Here is a 9,413-nt window from a genome sequence, read left to right on the forward strand (position 1 = left end):
GAGCAGGAGATACCTGGGATGAAGAGAGAACCGAGTAGGACGGGAACAAGGGTGGGGGGGGGGGGGAGGCAAGGAAGGAAAAGAGTGAATGCTTCAATCAGGTAAGTCTTCTCAGTCTGTGGCATGGACTTTGGCTTTGTCTCCAAGTAGGAAAGTTCTTGAAGTTTCCCTGAGCAGAGAAATGACACGATGTGATCCGGTTCATAAATAAATGCTCAGTCCAGAGCAACAGCAGTGGAAGCTGAATAGCCAGTGAGGAAACCATCCGGATGCTTCCGCAGGTAGCAGCCAATGAAGATGCTGTCCTGGTGTTTCCATGGCAGCAGCCAATGAGAAAGCTTCTGCGGTGTTTCCACTGTGATCGCCCAATGACAATGCGGCCCTGTTGTTTCTCATGAGAGAAGTGAGGGCTCAGATTACCGGATATGTCGCAGACATGGAACACCCCGGATTTGCTCATGGATCACAAGTGAAAGAAGGAGAAAACTCGGGGATGCATCCAAAGCAGAGAACCATAGAATGGCAAGAATCGTGGGACGTGTAAATGATACCATGAAGGGAGTGAGCGATGGACCAGAGCAAGAATAATAAATTCTCTCTGCAAAGTGGGTGACTTTTACAATGTTGGTGTGAAAAGATTGGGGTTAGATTCTATAAGCCGTGGGGAACCATGCTTTTATATGACAGAATATATAAAAATAGTAAGTTAAATAGCAAGATAGTGATATGATATAAATTGCCTCATCTTTTTGGACTCAAAGTGGGCAATTTTGATTTAATCACACTGCTTTCTTCATACGGATCTCTATAAATCCTGCTCTCATTTTATGCACCACCTCCAGCCCCCGCCTGTTTTCTCCCTGTCCCCCCCAAAACTCCCAGGAAAATTACCCTTTTCTAAAACTTGGAGAGGTCATGATCCCAACATCCTTTCTCTTTCTCTGTCCCTCCTTCCTTCCTTTCTGTAGAGTATTCCGTGTGAGGGAGTATAAAGGGGCATGGGTGTTCTCATACGTCGATTTCGAGAACACTAAAATGTATGATTTTTGTGGGTGATAAACTGACATGATTCATCAGGAATTAAAATACACATACGCTTTGAATCAGAAAGCTTAGTTTATAAATGTGTCTTATAGAAATAGGCACAATTTTATATGAGTATACAAAAGAATTATTATGCAGTATTATTTTTAATAACCAATAAAGTGAAACATGGAGATGCTTGAAACTGGAGTGTTACTGATATTAGTAAAGAGTTAAACAAATGAGGTGAATAGTGAACTACTTAATGAGAAACCTGAGTAGTTAGCCCTACTATAGTGGTAAAAAAAAAAAAATGTTAGTTGCAAAGATAAGATCGTTTTTGTTAAAATAAAAGACAATTTACAAATACATATTGTTTTTTCATATATTCATATATGTGACTTTTTTCTGTATAAAATTTTGTTTCTTTAATAGAACAGCATGCTCAATTAGAAACAAAGATACAGGGGCGCCTGGGTGGTGCAGTCGGTTAAGCGTCTGACTTCAGCCAGGTCACGATCTCGCGGTCCGTGAGTTCGAGCCCCGCGTCAGGCTCTGGGCTGATGGCTCGGAGCCTGGAGCCTGTTTCCGATTCTGTGTCTCCCTCTCTCTCTGCCCCTCCCCCGTTCATGCTCTGTAAGAAACAAAGATACAATGCAATTAAGATAACAGTGGATAACAGCCAAAACACATATTTTAAGTAATCTGATAATGCAGAAAATAGAAGTTTAACAATCATCAGATTCATAAATTACTTATTACAAACCAACAAGTTAAAATATTTTTGCCATGTTCAAAGAACTGAATGCGATGTTCTAACGTAAGGATTTAATCCCTTTGTGTATCAGAAGAAAGAAAAATGGCTGATACGTTGAAAGAATCTTCCCTGTAATCTTTGCTTGTAGCAAACATTTTTAGACATTGTGTGCACTGCTGATATTAGCTCGAGATAATAAATTATTATAGTGAAAGCAAATGCAGAAGATTTTGCCCAAGGCAAAATACAATGTGGTTTCAACAAGAGTTATAGTTCCACAAGGGCCATTGCGGTGAAACTTCATGGTGTTCCAAGAGCTGTTTTTAATGTAATAACAAATATTAAGCACTTACAAAATGCTTACCCTTAATTGGAATGAGTTTTGCCTGAAGATAGAATATAATTTATGTAATGTTATTTTGCTTGTCACAATTAAATAAATACATAGCTTAAATATGTGATGATTAGAAATCGCTTTGAGTGCTTCATAAGGTACATAATTTTAGAGGGGTTTATTAAATATATATAACTGCCATGCTAGTTTTCTTTTATAGAATTTTTATTTCGGAGAAATTTTTAACGTTGAGACTGATAGTATATAAATAAATATATAAGCAACCCTGTTAAAACAACAGTGCCGCTTAGAAAACCAGCCTGGGTTTCCATTTAAAAGGTCTACGTCATCAAAGACCTGGCTTGTCAGACCACATAAAGCCAAAAGCAAATGCTCTCTCTCTTTTTAACAACCTTTTACTTGATTTTCACTCCTTTTTTTTTTCTGTCCCACATTTAATGTACTTTTGAGAGATAAGAAGATAAAAAGAGAGTTTTCTTGTTTTCAGAGCCCTGTACTGGTGGGGGTTATCTCCTTTTGGGGGGAAGTTACCATTTTTTGTTTACTCGTTTGGGAAAAATTATCTCAGGGAAGGAGTAAGCTTGTGACTCTCATATTCGAAGTCTGTGGTATTTAACACTGTTTATGTACTACCAACCAAATTTGAACCTAGAATAAAGAGGAATTATACATATTTTTCCCAAACAAGGCTTAAATGCAAAATATCTAAATTATTTTAAAAAACGGTACCATTGCTAAGAAGTGTGATTCTATGGGCCTTTTGTTCTTCCAGAAGGGACTGCTAAGATAAAACTTAGGGTTTTCAGTAACAAATCAGCTATGGTGACCTTTGTTCTGATATAAGATACCAGCTAAATGGTTCCATGGGATACATTCTCCTACTGATCTCTCTTAGCTATTGCTTCCAGACTAAAGAATTCAGCAAGAAATCTAATTAGTAAGCAAAGAGTAGCTTTGTGTGCTATACTTAGTTTGCACTAATCTTCATATATATCCAGTTCCTTCCAAATTAACTGCTCTGTATTAGTGGCATATCACTGAACACTGTTATAAATCTAATAACGTCGATATGTTTAAGAAACCGTTGTTTATGTATGTAGTGTCTTCTGGATGCAGCCTCAATAATTATTTATATATCAGATGAAAAGAAAGAGTAGGAGGACTTTAAAAAATATTAATAGAAATGTAGGAATAATCAAGTAAAAAGGAGGAAAATAAGAGTTCTGTATCTGGGCTAGATGGGGGATGGGCATTAAGGAGGGCACTTGTTATGATGAGCACTGGGTGTTCTATGTAAGTGATGAATCGCTAAATACTACTCGCGAAACAAATATGATACTATATATTAACTAACCAGAATTTAAATAAAAATCTGAACAGAAAAGAATGACGTATCGACAGAGTTAAGCTATGTCTATAGACATAGTCTTTGCTAGTAATCAACGCAAGTTTAGATTTCGAATAGTGTGGTAGGCCCTTGAATACCTACCTGAGCCTATTTCCCAACAGTATTTTTTTAAAGGAAATGCATCAGGCTAAAATTTAATACAATTGGATTTTAAGGCTCATAAAGGTAATCAGTATTTGTTGAGATTCATTATTTTTATTTACAATGTGAAAATTATGAGGGGAAAGGCTTAATACATTTCAAATGCCAGTATGTCTTTTCATGAACTAAAAGTTTGGCTTCAGATCTTTTTAGTTTTTTTTTCCCTTATTTTAGAACAAGCTGAGTGGAAACATCTTTGTATTTGCTCATGAAACCCCACAGCATTAACTCTCTAGCCTTGAGATTCATTAGGACGATGTCATTACAACATTAACCCAATCAGGATTTTACAATGAGAAATTCTCCTCTCAATTTTCCACACTGTCTATGAAAATTTTTGATAAGTCCTATAATAATCTCTCATTAAGTAACTTGATCATTGATTTGCAATTTTCAGGTACAGGCCACAGTGCATAGTGCCTTAAGTTGTATCCTCAAAGAAGTCGCAATCATAAGAGGGACATAAATCATTGAGTCATGTTGTAAGCAACAGGCTGGGGTTAATATGTAATATTTCTTTACTGTCTTAATGTTTATTTTTGAGAGAGTTGGGGAGGGGCAGAAAGAGAGGAAGACACAGAACCCGAAGCAGGTTCCAGGCTCCCAGCTGTCAGAACAGAGTCCGACTTGGGGCTCGAACTCACTAACAGAGAGATCATGACCTGAGCTGAAGTCAGGCGCTTAACTGAGCCACTCAGACGCCCCTAATATTTCTTAATATTTCCTGAAATGGTAAAGTATTCAATGGCACTCTACTTTGCACGGTTCAAAATGCCTATGAGTCTATGATTTTCTCAGAGTGATATGTACAGTAATCCTTTGTATATTCAATTTAAAAATGGGGACATGAAGACATATACATACAATATAAATATGTAAATACATTTATAATCACACATATAAATATAAAAATCATATATATGCTTATATTGTTTATACATAGGCTACTCCCTTGTCCCACGTAGCACAGCTCTTAAATGATGGCAATGGAATCAAAACTAAAGTCCTTCAAACACTAAAGTAACACTTTCATGTTTTAGGAAACACTTAACAATTGCATAATCTCCTGCATTTTGAATAGTTTATTCTAGTCAATTGTATTGACTTCACTAAACAAGGAAAAATATATTGGTTTTTGTTCCCCTTGAATCCTTCAAGTTTCTGTTTGTATTCTAGGTTATTTTTTTCATAGTTCTCTCCAAAGTAACTTTAAAAGTATTTTTTCGAGCCCAAGTGGTTATTCTTTCGGAACCCATGCCCGCAATTCATGTTGGCGGATAAAGCAGAGGACAGACAGTCTTTTTCAGTAGGTAACTTTAAGACACTGTGGTGTTTATTTCTACGGATGTAAAAACTGAATGAATTGAATGAAGAGGGGTTTGGATTCTTCGTTAGTATATCCTTGTTAGCCTGTCCCTGGTGCAGGCAGTGTGTCAAGAACTTGATATTTTCAGAACTTTCCCAGCAATGATCTTTTGTCATTGGCTATTATGATTTGAAGGCACCTCCCACAGAGAAGACGTGACCTTAAGTGTGGAGAGTCAGAGAGAATGTGGAGATTTTTACTAAATTTCAGACAAGTTGTATGTGTGGGTGTGTGTATGTTTAGTGGATGAATGCAAACAGATGTCTGGTGAATACCGTTAGCAAGGAAGGGGGATAGATAGATAGATAGATAGAGAGAGAGATAGAGAGATAGATAGATAAAATAGATTATCTTTTTCCTTTCTTTTCTTTTTAAACAAAATCATCTCACATTTTTATTGAAAAGAAAAAAAAATACATGTTTCAAAAGAGACGGAAAATACGTCCGATGAAGCATAATGCATGACATTTCTTCATTTGCTGAGAGAGATAGGTATCTAAGGATATAAATTCTGGGGGAAGATGTCTCTTTTCTGTTGTGCTAGTGCAATGGGGAAAGAACAGAATCCTGATAGTGACATCATTTTATTTCCACGTGACTCTTCCCTTTGGCAAGCCCCGCCTTTCAAAACCTAGGCACCAGGGTGACAGAGCAGGCTGCTGGCATGAAGGTGACCTAGGTTCTGGAGGAATTTCAAGGCTCCGTTTCATGGGCAACTGGAGACTAGGAAGATTGCCGTGTTAACGTAATTGATATTCAAGGGAGTAGGTATATTCATGGCTTTTAGAAGGGTATTACTTGCTGTTAGGCTGGGGGAGAATTCAACCTGAGAGCACAATGTTGTCATCAGGAAGTGCAGTCAGCCTTGATCTAAATGAGATCCCAAACAACCGAGATTCCTAAAGCCAATGCATATGTTCCTGTCGTATATATTTTTTGAATAATATATTTTATGTTTCAACACTCTCTGCAGACATCACATGCAAGCTGCATACATTGATTCCAATTTTCCTGGTTGATTATTTCTCCTCTTGGTGGTAAGTCAGACACTCAGGGGGATAGTTGTTTTTCACATGAGGCTATAGCATATTGAAATGACCAAGATCATCAAGCCACATCCAGAACAAATCAACAGTAAATAGAGGCTTTGGCAGTAAAGATGAAATGTGGGAAATATCAGACTGTACTCCTTTCTAATCTTATATTCTCAAACCATCCTTCTCTGTGCCTGGCATGGTGTCCCGCTCAGGATTAAGGTTAAATAAATATATTTTAAAGTGATCGAACAGGTATTCAATAAATTCATATAGGATGAAGGAATGAATGAATGCATGAAGAAATCTTTCCTTCTGTGTGGATCCAATCCCGGAAATGAATATTTTGCTGCATAAGAAATGAAAAGAGACAGACACGAGGAACATTCTGTGGGAAAGATTTTACCAGAGCTGGGATGGCTTCATAGGTAAGAGGTATGGAACAGGACAATTTCCCTTTGGGTCATTCAACTTGTATTCCGTGCCATACAGATCAGATTAACAAAATAAGAAATTATCAATGTATCTGTTGTTATGTTGATAAATAAGATCAAAATATGCCTTCAGAAATAGTCTAATAAATATTCTTACTGATGACTTTTTTTTTATTTAAAATTTTTTTTCAACGTTTATTTATTTTTCTTGGGACAGAGAGAGACAGAGCATGAACAGGGGAGGGGCAGAGAGAGAGGGAGACACAGAATCAGAAACAGGCTCCAGGCTCTGAGCCATCAGCCCAGAGCCCGACGCGGGGCTTGAACTCACGGACCGCGAGATCATGACCTGGCTGAAGTCGGAAGCTTAACTGACTGCGCCACCCAGGCGCCCCTCTTACTGATGACTTTTAAGAAATAGTTGATAGTTGGTCAGAAAAATAAAGGTATTATTGTCTGACACCTGAGAAAAATAAATCTATAAACACAATACTTCAAAAGACCTTTAGAAATTAGAAATATTCTCTTGAAGAATTGAAGACAGTACTAGAAAACATTAGAAAAAAAGGAAATGTGCTACATTGAGAATGGAAAAAGATGTCCCCACCGACAGGCAAACAGAGAAAATGGTCAGCAAGAAATATAAGGACCTTATGTCATACAGTTTTCTGAGTCGCTAAACTACTCCATCTATGGAAACTAAACAAACGCAAATAATAGCGATAATAGAAAATGGCATATGGGATGAAAGTAACCAATGATACTTATTATTCTCTGCTTGGGTAGGGAATTTTCTGTCCTTATTAGAGAGACATTGCAGAGGGTCACTGAGGGGAGGGGGAGGCTCTGAGGCCGTGTCCTTCCCTCAACCCCCAGCTCCAACCCTTAATTATGTCATCTTGGCTCTGTTTACAATTTCTATGCCTCAGTTTTCCCTTATAGACAGTAGAACTACATTATCACTTATGATACATCATCAAAATGAAATATTTATGATTTATCCCCAATAATAAAAATGTGTAGCCTTGTGACCATGTTCAATGCATAATTTTTACCATTTTGAGAACATGTGGGAAGACATTGATTATGGAAACAATGGCTTTTTGGAAACACAGTAACTAGGATTAGACTTAAGAAAAATTACACTGTGAGTTTATATTGAAGAATTGCAAATATTTAACTCTGAAACCAGCCATTAAAATAAGGTGATTCTTTTTCATGAGTATAATATATGATCAAGGTAGTAGTTTCTTTTCTCCATATCTACACTAGAACAAACAACAAATAATCTTAAATATTAATTGGGGCAAACTGGTGTTGGACACACAGAGTATCTTGATTACATGTTGGTAGACATTATTTCAACTTTGCATTAAATGTTTAGAATATTTGTAATTATGGAAATTATATTCTACATTTCTAAGAACAAGATAACAATAGTCATATTTTTAAATTTTTTAAAATGTTTTATTATTTTTAACACAGAGACAGAGCACGAGTGGGGATGGGGCAGAGAGAGAGGGAGACACAGAATCCAAAGCAGGCTCCAGGCTCTGAGCTGTCAGCACAGAGCCCGACGCGGGGCTCGAACTCATGAACTGTGAGATCATGACCTGGGCTGAAGTCGGACGCTCAACCGACTGAGCCACCCAGGCGCCCCAGCAACAGTCATATTAATAAAAATGTCTAACACTTATATAGCAATTACTATAAGCCATAGACTCTTCTAAGCTCCTTACTTATATTGTCTGAAAAACAAGAGATACATCCAAATGTTATCTCTATAAACTCATAACTCAGTTCATGGGTTGTAGTTCTCAGCATTCTTCAGACTTAGTACAGTTCAAGGGAAATTGGAGAGAATTAAATACGGCTTACAGAAAAAGCACGAATATGCTTTCAGGTATGCACGCGCAACAGGACAAGAGAAGGAAATTCAAGACTCAGTGAAAATCAACAGTCTAAAGTAGCCAGCATTGCTGCGGATTATATGGCCGGAGAACCCACATCGCTCCTTTCAAGTCAAGTCCTGGGGTAATTCGCACGGCTTCCTTCAAAGACTAATTCATTTAACACGGAACAGTACGGTTCAGAGCTGAAGTAATAGTTAACATATTGCTTAACTCTAGCTTGGACTGTTCTTAACACTCATATCCTCTTTATTAAAGGATTGCTAGAAAGTCTGAAGCAGATACATATTTTAAGAGGTTTTGTTTTTTCCTAAACTTGGGACTGGGGGAAGGTCCAATGTTAAAAACAATTGCGAGAGAGATTTAGTTTATATAACATAGCATTGTGTTGGGAACTAATAGGCTATTTTTTTTTTTATCAGCTGTGATAGTGGGTGCTCTGGCTCCAAGCTTCAAACTTAAAGATCCAAGATTCCTGAAACTCAGCAAATCTCTATGAGTGAAAGTCAACTTCCTCTTTACGTCTTCCCCGGGCACACGTATTTCATGTTGTGGCTGTCATTGACCAAAATGACAGACATCAGATGAATTACTCCTTTTCTGAGAAGCACAATGCTTTTTATACTAATTATGATGCTTGGAATGGAATCAGAAAAGGCTGGGAGTGTAAAGAAAAGGGAAAAAAATGTTGCGATTAGAGTGTAGAGGGCAACAGGCCATCCTTGCCTCTGTATTTTGGGGCACAGATTGATCATTAAACACTTTTTAGTACCTCTTGACTACAGACATTTTATATCCCGGATCGAGAAACCTCATAATGAATGAAAGAAAAGGAGGGGAGGGGCCGGCAAGGAAGGGGATGGGGAGGAGGAAGGGGAAGGGAGGGGAGAGGTAGGGGAGGGAGGAGAGGGAGAGAGGAAGACTAGAAGAAAACAACAGGTTGAGGCAAGAATTCACCTAATGGATTTAACAAGCATAACATAGA

At 37.7% G+C, this 9,413-nt stretch overlaps 1 long non-coding RNA gene across 2 annotated transcripts; it reads left to right on the forward strand.

Moving 5' to 3' along the window:
* The first annotated feature begins 112 nt into the window (after positions 1-112).
* Positions 113-9,211, forward strand: LOC111560119. Of its 2 annotated transcripts, none has more exons than XR_002741698.2 (3): positions 113-605; positions 8,422-8,552; positions 8,860-9,211. It is a non-coding gene; the product is annotated as an uncharacterized LOC111560119 (long non-coding RNA). The 2 variants fall into 2 exon arrangements; XR_006596620.1 differs by having other exon boundaries at positions 114-605; positions 8,851-9,210.
* The last annotated feature ends 202 nt before the right edge of the window (positions 9,212-9,413 follow it).

Source organism: Felis catus, chromosome A1 (assembly GCF_018350175.1).
Source record: "Felis catus isolate Fca126 chromosome A1, F.catus_Fca126_mat1.0, whole genome shotgun sequence".
In the NCBI taxonomy this organism is placed as follows: Eukaryota; Metazoa; Chordata; class Mammalia; order Carnivora; family Felidae; genus Felis; species Felis catus.